The sequence below is a fragment of the Leptonychotes weddellii genome, chromosome 3 (assembly GCF_054177405.1).
Source record: "Leptonychotes weddellii isolate Sample4059 chromosome 3, ASM5417740v2, whole genome shotgun sequence".
NCBI classification, from domain to species: domain Eukaryota; kingdom Metazoa; phylum Chordata; class Mammalia; order Carnivora; family Phocidae; genus Leptonychotes; species Leptonychotes weddellii.
The window spans coordinates 114,121,860-114,143,630 of NC_138371.1; positions in this window are offsets into that span (position 1 = coordinate 114,121,860).

The following is a 21,771-nucleotide window of genomic DNA, read 5'->3' on the forward strand; positions in this document are numbered from 1 at the left end:
TAAAAATCCCTTTAGAAACTACCTTTATCTCTACCCCCCAAGATACATGGCCCACTGATATACATCTGAAGGGTCTCATAACTAGGGTTTTACTAGTTAGTAGTAAATGACCTTTACCTAACAATAGCTAGCCCCCCTCAAGGTCTTGGACACCTTGCTTCCAAAATTCCTTAGAGACTTACCCTGTCCCTAACCCCCTCCCAACTTGAAAGTATATAATCAGTCACCTGTCACAACCTCAGTACGGCTCTTTCTGCCCAAGGGTCCTGTCCCGGTGCTTTAATAAAACCACCTTTTTTGCACTGAAGATGTCTCAAGAATTCTTTTTGGCTGTCAGCTCTGAACCCCAACATTGACTACATCAAGCTCAGAGACACTAAATGAGTTCAGCTATCAGGCAGTAGTGGAGATTTCAACCCCTGTCTGACAGATTCCAAAGGCCATGTCTTTAACCATTATACTCTTTGATGCTTTCATCTGAATGATAGACTTGGTGTCTGAGCCTCCCCCATTCCACATGATCCTGTGACCTTGCTAATACTTCTTAAGACATAGACTATATATCCTCTCCCCTTGATTCTGGGCTGATCCTCTGACTGTTTGATAGATAAAATGTGGCAAAAATGATTCTGCATAACTTCCATAGATGATCCGTAAGAGGTCTCCAGCTTCTGCTTAGGCTTCTTGGAACTTCTGGAATCTAGCTGCCATAATATAAGAAGGCCTCCATGGAGGAGAACAAAGATCACCCTAGGAAACTGCCCGGCACCCCGGGTGGGCCAGCTATAAAATGAAAACATGGACCCCAACTAGGTCAAAGTCAATCTCCCTTCCCTCAGGCTCAACTCCCTGCAAGGGAGGAAGAAATTTTCCTCAACTTTCTTAGGGTCCTTGTCTGAAAATGAACCTGACAAAGACGGATTAGTGTGGGCATTTTGGTCCTGTGAGAAGTCCCACAGCTCCAATAGAAAAAAAAAAAAACACCCAGTCGACCCACAGAACCATGTGAAATAACATAGTTGGTACTTTAAGTCACTAAGTTTTGAGGTGATTTATTACATGGCCCTTGACAACTGAGTAAAAGATAAGATTTCTACCCACAAAAAACTTACGGTATATTTGTCAAAAAAAAAAAAAGATATATAAAATACTATTAGCCACTAACAGACAATGTACAATCAAGTAAGAAGGAGAACACTGGAAAAATTAAGAGCAAAGACAGTTCAAAAGGGAGAGGGGATGCCTGGGGAAAGGTGGTCAGGATATTCAGGGAAATCTTCTCAAGAGAGAACAGTGAGCCAGAACCTTGAAGAAGTCTGTGGAGTAGCTGGACAGGAAACAACAGGTGACCCTACTGGACTGTCTACCATACTCACCCGATGCAGCATACCCACACATTAAAGCACAGGAAATCCATTTTTTGGACTGAGAGCTTGAACCATTCAGGTTCCTATACCTTATCCTTACCTCCTCCCTGCTCTCCATCACTCCAAACAGCCTTCATTACTGTGTCTGGCTTTCAGTCTGATGCACAACTCAATTTCTGTTGGCTTCTGATCTTGTTTTAGCTTGCCGGTCACAGGTTTTTCTTTCCTCCACAGCTCTCAGACGTTAAAGCCTCTGGGAACCTTCTCTGCCGGGCTTATCCTATCTCCTTTCCACCCTCCTGTGATTGCACACATTTGAAGCTCATTAATGTACAAAATCAACTTGTGGGATTTACACAAAGCACCATTTCCCTCACTTACTAGTGCATGGAACCCTCTTTTCCCAGATCATATTTTGGCTCTTCAGGTGACCATTCAGGAAATGCTACTTTAGATAGAATTTCTACAAGTTGTTTTGTAGCATCTATATTTTTAGCAAGCTCCCCAGACAATTCTGATGTGCACCAAAGTTTGTGAAACACTGTTTTAGAAATAAGTGGAACTGAAGTTATAATAGTTCTCCTGTAACTTTTCATCAGTCTCACTTACCCATTCTTTAGAACTCAAACATGAAACCCCTCAAAACTCCATAACCTTTCACAATCACAACAAAGTTTCTACTTGACAGTTATTATAGTGCAAGCCTGAGACATAGCGTCTTTGCCTAAATGTTTTATTTTATTGGATCTTTATTTTTCCTACCTCTGCATGGCACTAGGATTCAGGAGACCTGAATTCTTTTAAGGCTTTTCAATGAGGCATTTTGACCCTTTTTGTAATGTGTAATTCAACATAAAATGTAGACAGCCTGGTATAGTAAACTTTGCAGTTAGACTGACCTGGGTTTTAAATCTTGGTTGTAGCATCTACTGACTGTGTGATACGGAGCAAATCACTGAAGATTCCTGGGCTTCTGATTTCCTAGCTGAAAACCACAATAAGAATATCCACTTTACAGGCTAGTTTTTGAAAATTAAAAGAAATTTCAATATGTAGCTAGTAAAAACTCCAGTACTTCAATAAATGCTTTTGCTCTCTCTTCTCTCTTTTATATGCATCAGTCCCATGAAAGGCAAAAGTGGCTGATAATATTGTTTCACCTATTTGCCAGAGGGTGGTAGAAATAAAATAAAATTGCATAGGTTGAAAAATGCTTTGAAGAGTTAAAGGTGTTTATAAAGGGAAATGACAGGATTTTCTTCTGAGGAGATGTAAAGCTTTTTAAGGGAGAATTGTTTCCATTTTAAAGTTATTTAACATTTTGGTTTCAATATAAATGAAAATAAAAACATTTAGATGGTGCATGTGTCTGTGTATTCATTAAGTATTTATTAGTGAGGGTGTTAAATTTAAAGTTCCTGACTAGACAAATGCTCACATTGCTATTCTGGTTTTGTGTATGTTTTCCACCTTTCTTTTTTAGTATAAATTTTCAACAAACCTATAAATACCCTTCCCCTCCCCACTACACACACACACACACACACACACACGAGGTTTTTCACAGCCTCACTGCCTGTTTTAATGGAGGTTAAAGTTTAAATGTATATTTCTTCTCATTTCTGGGTTTGTGCAAGGTTAGGATAGTAAATATTGAAGAAAAATGGGAAATGAAACTTTTGGTTATGGCCAGTTTGTTAAATAAAAATGACCCCATGTATTTTTATTTGAATTTAAATCGTACCAGCAAGGGCTTAGCATTCATAAAGTCCTTTTATAATTCTGAGATTCTGTTAAGTGAGTACAGAATCTCACACATGCAAAATAACAATATTTTGAAATTGAAAACCAAGGACTAAAAATTTCATTACCTCCATATATCACCTAATGTCAAAAAACACAATGCAAGTTCTCTATCTGAGTAAGATTGTATTGACTGCATGTACAATTTAGTCTATTAGTATGCTCCATTATTTTGAATTTGTTAAATCCTTGAATAAAAATCTCTGTGTTAGCAGTTCTTGGCTAAATTATAAAAAGTAATAACAGCTGCATTATCACCTCCCAGGGAGAAGAAGGTTTGTCACAATGAGTAATGAGTAATGTTCTTCCTACTGAGGCGCTATCAAGCACATTTTACACATCCCCTGCACCAGGCACTGATTTGATTTTCTTTGCCCAGAATATATATATATATATATATATGTAAAGCTTCTGCTGAGACAAGGGATATGGTCAGTGACTCCATTTATTAAGTTGAGTTCAGGGTCTGTGTGCCCTGCCAATCTATTAACAGTTAAACTTGTGGAGACGTGCCTTATTCCAAGAAGAGAGGCTCTAGTATTTTTACATACAGAGTCTAATAGAGAGATACTATTATTTCTGTTTCACAGGTAGGAGATCAGAGGCACATCAGAGAGGGAGGCACAGAGCTCAAGTATTTCTAGATTGCTTACATCCAAGGCACAGAGAATGACCAGGAGAACCCTCGATTCCGGACTGTTGCCTAAAGTAGAGCTGGGGAAACAAAGCTGCTGTTCTAGAATGGGAGGCAAACATCATTGGCATTTCACTTGGAGAACTCTCCCAGGGTTCTCTCTGCATGCCCACCCTCAAGGCCTCTTGAGAGAAAGAAACTCAAGGAATTTAAGATTGACACTCAGGCCCTGGGACACCAGGATTAAGAACTAACTTTCTTTCTCTCTCTCTCTTTCTTTCCCTTCCTTCCTTCTTTCTTTCTTTCTTTCTTTCTTTCTTTCTTTCTTTCTTTCTTTCTTTCTTTCTTTCTTTCTTCTTTCTTTTTTTTTCTTTTGAATTGTGGTAAGAACACTTCACATGAGATCTACACTCTTAACAAAATTTTAAGGGCACAATACAGTATTGTTAGCTATAGGTATGGTGTTGTACAGCAGAGCTCTAGAACATATTCAACTTGTATAATTGAAACTTTAGACCCATTAAAAAGCAACTCCCCATTTTCCCCTTCCCCCATCCCCTGACAACCACCATTCCAGTCTCTGTTTCTTTTGAGTTTGAATAGCTTAGATACCTCATATAAGTGGAATCATGCAATATCTGTCTTTCTGTGACTAATTTCACTTAACATCATGCTTTCAAGGTCCATAAACATTGTCACAAATGACAGGATTCTCTTCTATTTTAAGGCTGAATAATAACCATTGTATGTATGTATCACATTTTCTTTATCCACCCTTTTGTTGATGGACATTTAGTTTGTTTCCTTATCTTGGCTACTGTGAATAATGCTGCAGTAAACATGAGAGTACAGACACTCCTTAGAGATCACGATTTCAATTCTTTTAGATGTATAACCAGAAATGAGATGGAATCAAAGAGTAGTTCTATTTTTAATTTTTGAGGATACACCATCGTATTTCCCAAAGCAGCTGTATGATTTTATATTCACACCAACACTGTGCAAGAGTTCCAATTTCTCCACATCCTCGCCAGCGCTTGCTATCTTTTGTTTCATTTTGTTCTCAGAAGAATTTAATAACAGATATGAAGTTATACTTCATGGTGATTTTGATTTGCATTTCCCACATGGTTAGTGATGCTGAACATCTTTTTATATACCTGTTGTCCATTTGTATGTCTTCTTTGGGAATATGTTTGCCCATTTTTAAATCAAATTATTTGGTTTTTTTTTGAGTTGTAGGAGTTCTTTATATATTTTGGATATCAACCACTTGGTTTGCAGTTATTTTATCCCATTCCATAGGTTACATTTTTCACTCTGTTGATCGTTTCCTTTGCTGTGCTTTTTAGTTTGAAGTTTTCCAATTTGATGCAGAATTCCACTTGTCTATTTTTGCACTTTTTACTTGTGCATTCGGTGTCATATTTAAGAAATCATTGCCTAGACCAATGTCCTGAAGTTTTCCCTCTAAGTTTTTTTCTAAGAGTTTTAAAGAATCAGGTATTATGTTTAAATATTTAATCCACTTTGAGTTGATTTTTTTAAGATAAGGGTGCAATTTCCTTCCTCCCTTCTTTTCTTTTCTTTCTTTTCTCTCCTTCCTTCCTTCCTTTCTTTTCTTTCTTTCTTTCTTTCTTCTTTCTTTCTCTCCTTCTCTCTTTTCTTTCTTTCTTCTATCCTTCCTCCCTCCTTTGCCTCCCTCTCTTTTTTCTTTTTTCTTTTCTTTTCCTTTCCTTTCCTTTCCTTTCCTTTCCTTTCCTTTCCTTTCCTTTCCTTTCCTTTCCTTTCTTTCTTTTCTTTTCTTTTTTCTTTTGTAGGTGGACATAAGTTTCCCAACATCATTTGTTGAAGAGACCATCATTTTCCCATTGTTTATTCTTCACTCCCTTGTCAAAGATCAGTTGACCATACTGTGTGGGTTTATTTCTAGGCTCTCTATTCTTTTCCACCAGTCTATATGTCTGTTTTTATGCCAGTACCATAATGATTTAATTACTGTATCTTTGTAGTATATTTTGAAATCAGGAAATGTGATGCTTCCATCTCTGTTCTTTTTTTTTTTAATATTTATTTATTTGAGAGAGAGAATGAGAGAGAGAGAAAGAGAGCACATGAGAGGGGGGAGGGTCAGAGGGAGAAGCAGACTCCCTGCTGAGCAGGGAGCCTGATGCGGGACTCGATCCTGGGACTCCAGGATCATGACTTGAGTCGAAGGCAGTCGCTTAACCAACTGAGCCACCCAGGCGCCCTCCACCTCTGTTCTTCTTGCTCAATATTGCTTTGGCTATTTGGGGTGTTTTGTGATTTCATATGAATTTTAGGATTTTTTTTTTTTTTTGCTATTTCTGTAGAAAAAAAATACCACTGGGATTTAGATGGGATTGCACTGAATCTGTAGATCACTTTGAATAGCATGGACATTTTAACAATATTAATTCTTCCATATCATGAACACAAAATGTTTTTCTATTTAGTTGTATCTTTTAAAATTTCTTTCATTAATGTTGTGTAGTTTTCAGTGTAAAAGTCTTACATCCTTGATTAATTTTTTTCCTAAGAGTTTTATTCTTTTTGAGGCTATTGTAAATGGGATTGTTTTCTTAATTTCCTTTTCAGATAGTTGTTTGTTAGTGTATAGAGACCAAAGTGGTTTTTATATGTTGATTTTGTATCCTGCAACTTCACTGAATTATTAGTTCTAAGTTTTTTTTTGTTGAATCTTTAGGGTCTTCTACATAGATGATCATGTGACTTGCAAACAGAGATTATTTTAATGCTTCTTTTCCAGTTTTGATGCCTTTTATTTCTTTGTCTTGAACAATTTCTCTGGCTAGGACTTCTAGTTCTATATTAAATGTAAGTGGAAAGAGTGGACATCCTTGCCTTGTTCCTGATCTTAGAGGAAACACTTTCAGTTTTGAATGTGACATAAGCTGTTTGCTTTTCATATATGACTTTTATAATGGTGAGGTACATTCCTTCTATGTCTAGTTTGTTGAGGGTTTTTACCAGAGAAGGTTGTTAAATTTTGTCAAGTGTTCTTTTTGCATATATTGAAATGATCATGTGATTGTTTTTTATCCTTCATTCTGTTAATGTAGTATATTGCATTAATTGATTTGTGTATGTTGAACCACCCTTACATATGAGGGGTAAATGCCACTTAGTCATGCTGCAGGATCTTTTTGTTTTGTTTTGTTTTGTTGGTTTTCTTTCTTTTTTTTTTAGAGAGAGAGAGTACACACACGTGGAGTGGGGAATGGGGGAGGAGCAGAGGAGGAAAGAGAGAGAATCCTAAGCAGGCTCCATGCCCAGCACAGAGCTTGAGGCAGGGCTTGATTCCTGATCCTGAGATCATGACCTGTGCTGAAATCAAAAGTTGGATGCTTAAGCAACTGAGCCACCCAGGCACCCCTGCAGGATCTTTTTAATGTGCTATTGAATTTGGTTTGATGTATATGTTGAGAACTTTTGCATTGATGTGTATTAAGGATATGGTTTTGTAGTTTTCTCTTCTTGTAATTTCCTTGGCTTTAGCAGCAAGATTATTCTGGCTTTATAGAATTAATATGGAAGTCTTCCTCTTCTTCAATTTTTTGCAAGAGTTTAAGAAGGGTTCATGTTAATTCTTTTTTAAACATTTGATAGAACTCATCAGTGAAGTCATCTGGTTTGGGATTTTTCTTTTGGGAGAATTTTTTATTGATTCAATCTCCTTATTCATTACTGGTCTGTTCAGATTTCTATTTCTTCATGATTCAGTCTTGGTAGATTTATATGTTTCTAGGAGTTTATCCATTTCTCCTAGGTTATCCAAATTTGGCATATAATTGTTCATAATAGTCTTTTAAAATCCTTTATATTTTTGTGGCAGCAGTTGTAATATCTCTTCTTTTGTTTCTAAATTTGAGTCTTTTTCTTCTTAGTTGAGCTAAAGTTTTGTCAATTTTGTTTATCTTTTCAAACTCTTACTTTCATTTATTTTCCTATTCTGTATTGCATTTATTTCTTCCCCAATCTTTGTAATTTCCTTCCTTCTACAAATGTTGGGCTTATATTCTTTTTCTAGTTCCTTGTGGTGTAAAGTTAGGTCATTTACTTGAGTTCTTTTTTAATGTAGCAATTTTCATTTTAAACTGCCCTGTTAGTATTGCTTTTGCGTTTTTCCATGAGCTTTGGTACGTTGTATTTTCAGCTTCATTTGTCTTGTGGTATTTTCTAATTTCCTTTCTGATTTCTTTGACCTACTGGTTGTTCAAGAGTGTGTTGTTTAATTTCCATGTTTTCCTTTTCTAATTAGTTTCTAGTTGCATTCCATGGTAGCTAAAAAATAATACTTGGTATGATTTCAATCTTCTTAAATTTGATGAAACTTGTTTTGTGGACTAACATGTAATCTATTCTAGAGAATGTTCTATGTGCACTTGAGATGAATGTGTATTTTGCTGCTGTTGAGTGGAATGTTCTGTGATATCTATTAGGCCCCTTGGGCTATAGTGTTGCTCAACTCTATTGTTTTCTTTTGATTCTGTTTGGATGTTTTATCCATGTTTGAAAGTGGGGCATTGAAGTCTCCTATTATTATGAAATTGCTGTCTTTTCCTCTTGAGATCTGTCAATATTTGCTTTATATATTTGGGTGCTCTGATGTTGGGTACATAAATATTTATAATTATTACCATTTTCATGCCTTCACTTTCAGTCTATGTGTGTCCTTAAGCCTAAAGTGAGCATATATTAGACAGCATATATTTGGATCTATTGTTTTTCAAAGATTGTATTTATTTATTTAACAGGGAGAGAGAGCACATAAGCAGGAGGAGTGGCAGGCAGAGGGAGAAGGAGAAGCAGTCTCCCTGCTGAGCAGAGAGCCTGACGTGGGGCTTGATCCCAGACCCTGGGATCATGATCTGAGCTGAAAGCAGACGCTTAACGGACTGAGCCACCTAGGCACCCCTGGATCTATTAGTTTTTAAATTGATTTAGCCACTCTATGTCTTTTGACTAGGGTGTTTAATCCATTTATATTTAAAGTAATTATTGATAAGACTTACTATTGTCATTTTGTTGATTGTTTTCTGTTGGCCTTGTAGTTTTTTGTCCCTTTCTTACTCTTTTGCTATCTTCCTTTGTGATTTGTTAATTTTCTTGTAATAATATGCTTTGATTCCTTTCTCTTTTTCTTTTGTGTGTCTTCTACAGTTATTTTCTTCATTGTTACTATGAGGCTTATCTAAAAATTCTTATAGTTATAACTGTCTATTTTAACCCGATAATACATAAACTTAAATCACATACAAAAACTCTACACTTTTACCTTTTTAACACTTTGTATTTGATATCACAATTCAATTCTTTTTATATCATGCATCCATTAACAAATAGTTATATTTATAATTATTCTTAATATTTTTGTACTTTAACTTTTATAGCAGAATTAAAGATGATTTACACACCATCATTACAGTGTTACAAATTCTATATCTGTCTATATACTTATATTTACAAGTGAGTTTTATACTTTCATATGCTTTCATGTCACTGTCTAGCTTCCTTCCACTTCAATCTGAAGTACTTTTTTTTAGCATTTCCTGTAAAACAGATCTGGGGATAATGATCTCCCTCAGCTTTTTTTTTGTAGGGGAGGGTAGTCTGGGAAAGTATCTTTCCTTCACTTTTGAAAGCCAGTTTTGCTAGGTATAGTATTCTTGATTGGCAGGTTTTTTTTCTTTTAGCACTTTTTTTTTTTTTAAAGATTTTTTTTTTATTTTATTTATTTGACAGAGAGAGAGAGAGACAGCTAGAGAGGGAACACAAGCAGGGGGAGTGGGAGAGGGAGAAGCAGGCTTCCCGCTGAGCAGGGAGCCTGATGCGGGGCTCGATCCCAGGACCCTGGGATCATGACCTGAGCTGAAGGCAGACGCTTAACGACTGAGCCACCCAGGTGCCCCTTCTTTTAGCACTTTTAACATATAACCCCACTCCTTCCACCCCTGCAACGTTTTTACTGAGAAATCAGCTGATAGTAATATGGTGTCTCCTTGTATGTAACAAGTCACTTTTTTTCTTACTGCTTTCAAAATCCTTTTTGTCTTTGACTTTTGACAATTGGATTATAACTTGTCTCCATAAGTTCTATTTGGAATCCTTTGGTTTTCATAAACCTGAATGACTATTTCCCTCCCCAGATTTGGAAGTTTTCAGCTATAATTACTTTAATTAGGCTTTCCATCCCCCGCTTCTTCTCTTTCTATGACTCTCATAATGCATATGTTAATTTACGTGATGATGTTCCATAAGTCCCTTAGGCTTTCTTCATTCTTTTTCATTCTCTTTTCTTTTTGCTCCTCTGACTGGATAATTTCAAATGAACTGTCTTCAAGTTTGTTAATTCTTCTGCTTCATCATATCTGCTGTTGAAACGCTCTAATGAATTTTCTGTCCAGTTATTATGTTCTTCAATTCCAAAATTTCTATTTGGTTCTTTTTTTATACTTTCTCTCTTGAGATTCTCATTTTGCTCTTGTTTCATTTTCTTGATTTCGATTTGTTATCTATCTGTGTCCTTTGTAACTCATTTAACTTCTTTAAGATAATTATTTTGAATTCTTTGTCAGGCAATTCATAAATGTTCATTTCTTTAGAGTTGGTTACTGGAGATTAATTGTGTTCCATTGTGTCATATTTCCATGATTCTTCATGTTCCTTATAGCTCTGAATTAGTGTTTGTGCATTTGAAGAAACTGCCACCTCTCCCAATCTCTATAGACTGGCTTCAAATGGGAAAGACCTCATCAATCAGACTGGCTAGGGATTCTGGGAACATCTTAATCCTTTTCTATGATTATATCTTCTCTGGACTTGTGCACGTAGATTCTTAACTAGAGTGGATTTACTGGTTTCTTCTTCCTCTTGCTCCTCCTGGTGTCTGGCTATTGTCTGGGACAATAGGCTGGGACATTGGAAGTATGCACCTTTCCTTTCTCTTCTTTCCTGTGGAAAGACTTGAGTTCTGCACATTCAGTCTCAACAAACCATGCTGGATGCAGCAGATTATCCAGGTCTTTTCCTTTCTTGTTAACTGCCCCTACCTAACTATAAGAGTTCCATCAGTGCTAGAGGTGTGATGAGACAAAAACTCACCCCTTGGGCAGCATACTGAAAAGCAAGGTCATTGGAAGCACGCTCCATTCTTTCTTTCCCCATAAGGGAGAAGTAATGTGCTCAAATAAATTCTCTTTGTACTGAGCTGAGCTTGACTGGGGAAGGAACCAATGCAGGTAAAGTGAAATTGTTCTTCTTACACATTTTAATGCAGTTGTTTTTCTGTTTTGTGCCCATCTGGAGTACTGTGACTTTTTAACTGGATTCTGTGCTTTTCATAAAGGTATTTTGGTCTATATATCATTGTTAAATCAATAAATCATGGGCTGGGATTTAGAATTCTTCCATCTGCTGACATCACTCCTAGGATCAAGAATCTTAATCAAACAGAAGATATTTACTGATCTCAACTCTCAAGGATCATCCTAAGTGAGCAGGAAAATTATCCTTTAGGTAAGAGTGGAGGGGTACTTCACTTCAACTTCTCTGTCTAAGCTCCGAGAGATCATGTTCCAAGTTAAAAAAAAAAAAGAAAAAAAAAGTTGAAATGCCAGACCTTGTTTTATGAAATTAAACAAAAGAGATGTCAAGATCAATGTGGGTGGGCAACCTTCCCATAACACATTGGGATAAACATTTTTAAGTCTTAGGCAATAACAATAGGTATAGCTCAGCCATTGTGAGTGGTAGAAGAGGTGTCTGCCTTTTAAGGGAAGAATAGCAAGGCAAGACATTTGGCACCAGTGGAAAAGATTTAATGGTCATTGTGGGGAGACCCAGCAAGTGGAGGGCTTAGGCCTGCTGTCAAATAATGCCAGCATAGCCAGATATCACTGGGCCATGGCCACACAATCAGTTTTCCCAGTTTTGCTATCTTGAGAAGAACTACATTTTGTAACCACTCTATTTGGTACCCTGATCTCAATTGCTCTTCTCTTCCTTCTCGACTGCCCCCATCACTAGTATGACCCAAATCTAAGACCTCTGTGTATACCTCCATGTGAGCCTCTTGGAGACAGAAAGCCAGAATTATATTCAGCAAGAGAGCTGGCCCAAATTGGAGTTTGTCACCTACAGAACTCGGACTAATAAACACATCTCATGTACTGCTTCAGGCAAACTTCTGTCATATGTCCATGGTCATAGCTACATGTTCAGCCAAGGCACTACTCCAAACCTGTCCACACTAGTTACTAAAGGCTGTCAAATGAGAAAACAACAATTGATGGCTTTACAAGTTTTTGCTGAAAATCCTGTCTATAACGATCTTTATTCTCTAAAACCTAGAGCAAAAATAAAACCTATTAGATATAACTTGGCCTTTAATAATGTTCTATCTAGTACATAAAACAACACAGTATCTGACTTTGGAGTCAGTTAGAACTGGATTTGAATTTTATTTGTACCATTTGGTGTGGACCTTGGGTAAGTTTCTTAAGCTTTGCATCTCCTGTCAGTAACTACACTGTAAGGTGGGGTACACATATAGTGAAATACTGTGTGTTAGGAACTTAGCTGAATATGTGACACATGGTAGGAACTCAAGCAATGTTTATTATTATTATTATTATTATTATTATTATTATTATTATTATTATTATCTGTTCCTTTCTCCCATGTAGACTGTAAATGCCTAGAGGGCAGGATCATGTTGAATACTTTTGTTAATGACCATTACAGTATCAGAAACAGCACCACTGTTCAACCTGTGGCAGTGAATATGCCAAGCACACAAATATTGTTCCTGAAATATCATCTCTCACTAAAGAAACCAGGACTTCTGGAGAAATAGACGATTCCAAGTTTGGGGCAGGAAATATGCAAGATGAATCTGGAGCATCTTTTCATAATATGCAACAAAGAATCTAAGAACAACTGCTAGAGTTGTGCCTAGCAGAATCAGAAGCAAACTCAAAGAGGTTCATACTGGTCAAAGACATGACAATTTAAGCTTTCAGTTGGATTATAACTATAATAGAAACTCATCAAATATGTTTAAATATATGACAAGTTATGTTCAAATAAATAATAATTTACAAGTAGTGTAAAAATCCACTTATTTTCTTCATAATATTTAAAGGAACAAAATCTTTAATTTGAAAATTGGTAAATAGGGAGAAGAATTAAGCATTTATCCTGTACTTCTAATATAAACTGTTTCATTGGGTGACAAAATGCTAAGGGGTGGGAATGAGCAAAGTTTCTCTTTATGGAATTATTACAGCTAATAAACGAAGAAGGATAGAATATCACTGTGCACCCACTAATGAATTGATTGGGCTCCATAGACACTAACATCATGGAAAGAGTGACAGTCAGATTATGGAAGAACATAATACTGCCTGTGATGTAGTCTTGCCTCCAGACAGAGGGACACAACACCCTCCATGACATAGTCTTGCCAACAATATTGAACCTAGGTTTGATAAAACCTCTGGATCTAACTGCCAATTTCAAGAAAATATAGAGACAGATAACCATGTTATACTATTACCACTAACAATACCTGTGATGATATATGAGAAGCTCTTGGAACTTGTGTTCTAGTGGAGGAGGTACCCTCAACACTTGCTCTCTGATGGTGCAGGAGGTCTAGGTGCAACTGGGGAAATCTGAATGAGGTCAGTAGATTATATAATAGCACGATATTAATTATAGTGATGTGATTTTGATCACTGTACTCTGGATGTGTAAGAAAATGTCCATAATTTTACGAAATGAAAACTAAAGCATTTAAGAATAAAGGGGTAATAGGATTGTAACTTGTAGTTGATTCTTGTTATTCACAGTAGTTGTGTTCTATAAAGTTGTCAGAAACACTGAATTGATGAATACTTAGCTATTGCTCCTAGAAGTAGTGGGTGAGTTTTCTGTAAGTCCCTGATCACAACGTTTTCATCAGCTGATGAGTACATAATACATAACACACACACATATATGTAATATACATATATAATTATATATAACTATAACATATATAAGTTATTATTGATTCATTAAGATTAAATAGTGTTAATACATCGTAACTCATGCCTGAATAAGTTCATCTAGCACAAGTATTTCTCCATAAAGCAGAAATACATATGTACATTTTATTACATGTGCATTATCATTTTCCCTTCATATATGTTTATATATATTACATAAATAGACATATGTGTTTATACACAGATATAAATATGTATATTTTAAAATATACAATTATATATTTTACATACATTCTATTTACTTATTTATATTTATATATGTAAACAGATACATATATATAGAGAGAGAATGATAATTCACATGTAATAAGTGTTAACATTTTGGTAATCTAGTTTAAAAATATACAAGAGAATTCTTTGTACTAACTTTCCAACTTTCATGTAATTCTGAAATTATTTGAAAAAAAATTTTCTTAATCAGAGCTTTTTTTCCCCTCTTGGTTGTTGATATAACCCAAGCAGCTAGGACAGGCCCTGACATGTACTCAATAAATAGTTCCTCAAAGAATGAAAAATTAATGTCAAGTAAGGGATCAAGTCTAGAGAGCTGGAACACTCCCCATAAAAATGGTGATAGAGTACCTGTGAATCCATTTCTACACATGAGGAGGGAGTGTCAAGAGAAAAGCTGGTTTAGAACTGTGGTTTCCATCATTGATCAGAAAAATGTTTATTTTATGCTCCATCTTCTCATCTTCTCCTACAGTAATAAATTGTGATTGGTATACCTATAGATTAATTACAGTAATAGTAATTGTGCATCAGTGAATGTTATTGACCCACACTTCCTTAAAATGACAACTTTTTCAACCATTTCTTAAATGTTGAGGCAGTTAAATGACCTTTGTTTGATCCTAGATAGAACTTGTGATAGCCCCAGGTTTGAGATGAACTTGACCCAGGATTTTACTTATTCAATGCATGTCATTTAGTATTCTGCCTGTCTAAGCATCTTATTTTAGAATCAACCATATGGAATTTTGATGCCAAGCCTTATCTTAATTTTGAGCTATCTGATGGCTTGGTAATTACTACAAAGCCATCAAGTACCACCAAATAATTTGCATCTCCTTAGGGAGTAATTTTCCTACAGGACAAATAGCAGTTGTCAAAGAACTAAGAATAATTTTGTTTACAAGCACAGATTTAGAAACCACTAAACAAGTATGAACATGCACTGGAGATGTGACTTTCACTCTTAAGTATCTGACTTTAAATCATTAAGCTTTAAATGCTTGTAATGAAAAAAAAAATAGCATTTCAGCTCTTCTGACAAGCAGTAGGAAATTGGGTCTTCTTGACCCATTAATGGGCATGTATGTTAAGAGCTCATATTTGTTCTCATCAACTTGATTATAAAAGTACTCAAGACTAGAAAAGGAACACTTTCTTCCTCAAATTAATTCATTTCATTCACACAAATTCAGTAAATGTGAATCAATCACTTCTTTGTGCAGGACACTATGCACAAAGCCTTAAAAATATTCTTCTTACTTTCAAAATATTTTCATTCCTTTGCCTCTCATGGTGCAGTGTGGCCCTGAAACACCCATGTGTGCCCCCTTGGACTGTTGATATTGACTCAACTGCTTGGTTGTTCTGTCTCAAAGGAGCTACTTTAGATTTCAAAAATTCAATATATTGCTTGAAAATCACAATTTATTCCAACACAAACACCAATACTGTTGTTCTATTTGACTCTGTAGAAATCATCTTTGGTGTAATAAACATTATGAGTTTGTCCATTAATAAATTACCCTACTGGAAAGAACATAAAAGATTTATCTCATCAGAGACTCTTATGTTGCTGAAACTGCACTCTTGTTATAATTTCCTGCCCTAGAATTGCCTTCAAAAATAAAATAAATTAGTATTTAAATTATGCATGGGTATATACCGTTTTGATGTTTCAAATTTTAGAGAGACCTAATATGCATCAAATTATTAAATAAAAATTTAAAAGTCAGTCTAGGTAATCCTAGTCATTTAGATTTCAACCAGCCATGATTTTTTTTTGGGGGGGGGGCTTATGTTAATTAAAACACCCTAATGCTGTGATAATTTTGCTTCCCCTGGTGACTTTTCCTGGAATTGATGTGTTTTGATAGACAGGGGCTATACTGCAGTAGTTATAGAAGTAAAGCTGAATTAGGTATGTTTATATTCCCTGAAGATTTTCAATAGCTAAACACTTTCTCTGAGCTTAAATGATGGCTGTCAACAAGATTGTTACCTAAGACAAAGAATTGCCTTATCAATATAGCTGAAATAGTGTAGCTAGCTAATACTTGGCCAATTCATGGTTTTAGCATCAAGCTATATCTAAGGAAATGAGAGTACCATATTTTATGTCTCCACGACTAGTAATACATGATCATGTGGAATAAATTTGTCAACACAGTATGAAATAGAGATGTGCCAGCTACCCAAATAAATGAATAGATAAATAAATGTGTAATTTAAATATCAAGAAACTCCATGGGAACTGTAATTTGCCAAAATCATTATTATTTATCTCATTGACATATTGTAGGTGATATTTGTAATAAGATTAAGACTAGACTTTGAATTAACCAAACCTTTTTAGCAAGGTGGCAGGTTTATATAGTTTCATGATTGCTGTGGGTATCAACTGCACTAGAATCTCTGCCAACTGAAAATATCCCCTAAAGAACAAAGGTGTCATGAAACTACCCATTCATTTCCTGCATTGAGACACAACTAAGACAAAGGCCAATTTTTTTTCTCACTATCTCTTATCAACTAATCTGTCAATGAGAAGAGAAATCTCTTTCTTTCCTATAAATTAAGTTTCTGGAGCTTTATGGTGCAGGAAATTGTATGCATCCATTACTTGATCAACACTTTATTGTTTAGTACCAAATCTTCCCCAGATATGTATTATACCACTTATAATCATTCATACCCAAGGCTTGGGTCCTGCTTCTAAAATTGCTATTTTGCCAAAATGACACTTAATAATCAGAAAATGCTGATACAATTTCAATTATTTATAAAAACAACAACAACAACAACAACAACAAAAACCACCTTGAAGAGCAAAACTACATGGGAATGTACTGATTTAATATTCATACTTTGGCATCTCATTTAAAAATATTTCCATTAATATATTTTTATAGGTGGAAAACACTCTCTCAAATGTATTATTTTAAGACAATCACAAAATATAAGGATTTTAAATGAAAATGCAGAGGCAGTTCATTAAGTAGCTCCCATAGAAATTACCAGAGAAAACATTAATTAACAGGGTCAGCACAAGGTAGCATAGATAGGGCTGGAAAAAGATGTAACAAATTAAAGCTCTACTCTGTGCCATTGAACAAGTCCTATTTTTTTTTTTTTGGCACTCTTAACTATTTAATACATAGTTTGAATTTGCTTGAAATTCTCTATTTTGATATACTGTATCATTCAAAGGGATGTGACAATTGTTCAAATGTCAAGTTTGTCTTTCTTTTTATAGATAGGTAAAGGAAAAGTAATGGAACAGAAGACTATCTTTTTAAAAAAATGGTGATTATTTTGTTTGAAAGGAAATATGAGACCAAAGAGTTGAATCCTGTGAATACTACCCCGTTTGATAAACAGTTCTTCCGTGAATGGACATCATGGCAGTCTCTCAAATGCTGGTTAGCTAAGTGTGTAGACGCACTCATTCAGAGCATGAGTTATTTCTGAACTGCTAGACACTTCTGCAATCTTTTTTTTTTTTTTGAGTTCCAAAGTTGACAAGAATAACTCATTCACATCATTTCTTAAGCATCAGTAGTATGCTGCTGAATTGATTCAGTAGTGTTGTGAACATGCAAGCTGACTTGAGCTAGAACTGCTCAGAAAGCCACTTGGTCTGTGATATCCTCAATGAATCTCCTTCCCAATGACTTTTTTATGGAAATAATTTCCCTGCCTTTATACCCTCCCTTCCTCCCTCTTCCTCTCTTTCTTTTATATTGTAAATATAGGAATAAATTATGTTATTGGCTTTGCACTTCTCTGTAATGGATTTTTTTTTTTAAAGGAGTAAGAAGACTCCTATCTAGTTTCTCCTTTGATTGTATCAAGGTGAGCCCTGCAGGAGAGGAGGGGCCCATGCTCAGGGCGTCCCTGGGCATGGTATGTGGCTGCAGGAGAACAGTTACACAGAACAACAGTTATACATCCATGGCTATAGGATGTGAGGCTGCTGTGTGGAGCAGGCCTGGCTTCAAGGTGAATCCAAGAAGGATGCAGAGGAGAATTTTCTTTCTGCTGAAGTTTGGAAGTCAAATCTCCAGATGGCAAAAGGAAGAATTGGGCAGATGAATAATAACAATAAATGTTTATGGCCACGCTAATAAAGCTGCATTCTGTTGGAGTGTACTTTATGGACCAGAAGGGTGGAGCTGTGATTCCAGGAATTCAAGAACACAGAAAGAACTTCTCTCACTCACCGACTAATATTTGAAGATAAATCTTTTAATTCTGCAACTGGAGCTAAGGCACAACTCAGAGACATGACTGGGAGAGGAAACATGTTGGTTATTACAAACTATTCACAATCCTTTCTTAATGGCACATTTTGATAAGAAGGTTGATGTTGCAAGAACATTTAGTTTGGGGACAGGGATTTAGCAAAAAAAATAAAACAAAGGACTGAAAAGTGGTGTCAGTGAGTTGATGGAAAGTCTTTAAAAATTTTAGTTTGTGTGTACAGGTAGATTTTTTACAAATAAAATGTATGTGACTTTCCATGTAGCATAAGTTAGTATCGCTCTAGTGTTTTACTAGGACATGATGAAGAGAGAGATGATTCATCTAGAATAACCACCCAGAGAGACCAGCAAACAAAATACCTATTTAAAGAGTAATAACAGTGGAATTGTACTACTAGTAATTGAAATGTACTCGAAAGCTACCAATTAAAAATTGTTACTATGATCCTGATTACAGAATTGACAGAGCAATGGAAGTAATTAATAGTTCAGACACAGACCTGAGTGTATATAAAAATGTACTATATGATAAATGAGAAATTAAATATCCAAAGGGAAATGATTAGCTCATACAGACCTGAGATAGTTAATATATGAGAAAGAATTTGAGAAAATCTCTTGTTACAAAACAGGTGAAACATAACCACCTTCTTCTCAAATTCATAGCAGAACTCCCCAAGAAGGTGAGGGAAATCTCCAGATGCTGCAAATAAAAGCAATGCTAACAAATGGAGAAGTAGAGAAGAACTGAAGTGGTAGATTACCTGGATTGATTGCAGCTCTGGGAAAATAAGATATTTGTTTTTTTATAGCCACAGAAAGACAGGAGGTAAAGCTTTCAGATTACTCTTGGTGGGAGTTAAAAATGAGCATGCCATGTAAATCTAGGACTTTTGATAGTTACACCATCAGGAACAGGGTGGACTAGAAAAACTAATCTTTCAGCACAGAGGGATAACAAGAAAACTTGTCAGCTTTGGCCTGAGCTCTGCATGAGAAAATTCTCCACAGAGTGTATTATTACTGACCTGCTCTGATGCAGATTTTCACTTTCTAACTGGCCTAAGAAACCCTGGGCTGCAAAACTAACAAAAAGTGACTATTTGCACACCCGTGTTCATAACAGCACCATGCACAATAGCCAAGAGGTGGAAGCAACCCAAATGCCCACCAACCCATGAATGGATAAACAAAATGTGGCACACACACATGCACACACACACACACGCACACGCACACACGCACACACACACACGAATACTATCCAGTCTTAAAAAGGAAGGAAATTCTGACACAGGCTACAACATGGATGAACCTTGAAGACATTACACTAGGTGAAACAAACCAGTCACAAAAGGGCAAATACCACAAGATTCCACTTATATGAGTTATCTAGTGATGGTTGCCAGTGGTAGAGAATACAGGGAAAATGGGAGTAGTTTAATAGGTATAGTTTCAGTTTTGCAAGATGGAAAATTTCTGGAGATCTGTTTCACAACAGTGTGAATATACTTAACACTATTAAACTGTACACTTAAAAATGGTTAAGATGGGGGCGCCTGGGTGGCTCAGTTGGTTAAGCGACTGCCTTCGGCTCAGGTCATGATCCTGGAGTCCCGGCATCGAGTCCCGCATCGGGCTCCCTGCTCGGCAGGGGGTCTGCTTCTCCCTCTGACCCTCCCCCCTCTCATGTGCTCTCTCTCTCTCAAATAAATAAATAAAATCTTAAAAAAAATGGTTAAGATGGTAAATTCTATGTTATGTATTTCTTTAGTACAATAAAAAATATGATTAAAAAATTGACAGAGTTTGAGAGCGGCAGGGGGACCAGGAAAAATCTAATACAAATATTTTCTGGATGAGTGTGTCCTCAACACTGACTGCTCAAGAAGTGCATAAATAAATCTCAGATGAGCAGGAGCTCATAATTTATAATTGTATGAATCATAGGAAACAAGTAAGATATGATAAAGATTGAATGGAAACAACCAATAGCAGACTAGAGTTGAATAGATTCAAAATTCAAAAAAATCAACAGAAAATTCAATAATAAAATAATGTTAAAATTGAAATATAGCTTATGAAACAAGTGTGTTTAGATGCCCAGTAAATTATAGGGGGGGAAAAGATGATTTGAAAAATAAACCAGTAAGAACTTTTGGAAATGAAATATATTGTCATATTGAAATTTAAATTTAAAGGACAGGATGATTTATCTGAAGAGATTTTCAGAAAACAGCACAAAAGCTCCAAGAAAGAGAAAATGAAAAGCCATAGATGGTAAAATAAAGACTAATATACATCCAATTAGAGCTCAGAAAGTGAGAGCAGAGAGAATTGAAAAGAGGTGACATTCGATGAGATAAATGTTGAAAATTTTTAAGAATTGATGCAAACAATGAAGAGCCTGATTCAAGAAGGACAACAAAATTCACAGCTAAATACATCAGAGTGTAATTTCAGAACACTAAAGACAATGAAAAAGATCTTAAAGGCAGCCACAGAAGATAAATACTTAAAAGAAAAAATTATGTTAACACAAGAATTCTTGCTAATAACAGCAAAAGCCAGGAAACAATAGAATTATATCTTTAATTTGCTGAAAGAAATTATTAAACTATAGTTATATTCCAAGCTAAATTATCATTTAATATAGCAATATAAAGACATTTTCAGGGCACCTGGGTGGCTCAGTTGGTTAAGCGACTGCCTTCGGCTCAGGTCATGATCCTGGAGTCCCTGGATCGAGTCCCGCATCGGGCTCCCTGCTCGTCAGGGAGTCTGTTTCTCCCTCTGACCCTCCCCCCTCTCATATGCTCTCTCTCTCTCTCTCATAAATAAATAAAATCTTTAAAAAATAAATAAATAAATAAATAAAGACATTTTCAGATAAGTAAAAACCGAGTTGGCTCACTACTAATGAAAAGCTTACTGAAGGTACTCTAGATAGGAAGGTACTCTTAGAAGGAAATTGAAGCCAGAAGGTCTAAAATGTAAGAAGAAATGGCAAAGAAAATGGTAATTTGTCAGTAAACCTATTTCCTCTACAAACCTCAGCCTTCCTCTTTACCTCCCTCTAGATATCATTTATATTTAATTTCTAGTGTGATCCCATTTTGATCAGAGAACATACACATATCACTTAATTTCTGAAATTTGTTGGGATGTGGTTTAGATAGCGCAGAATATTGTCAGTTTTGTTTAATGTTCCATTTGCAATTTAAAAGAACATGTATTCTTTTTTTTTTTTTTAAAGATTTTATTTATTTATTTATTTGACAGAGACAGAGAGGGAGAGAGAGTACAAGCAGGGGGAGCAGGAGAGGGAGAAGCAGGTTTCCCCCTGAGCAGGGAGCCCGATGTGGGGCTCGATCCCA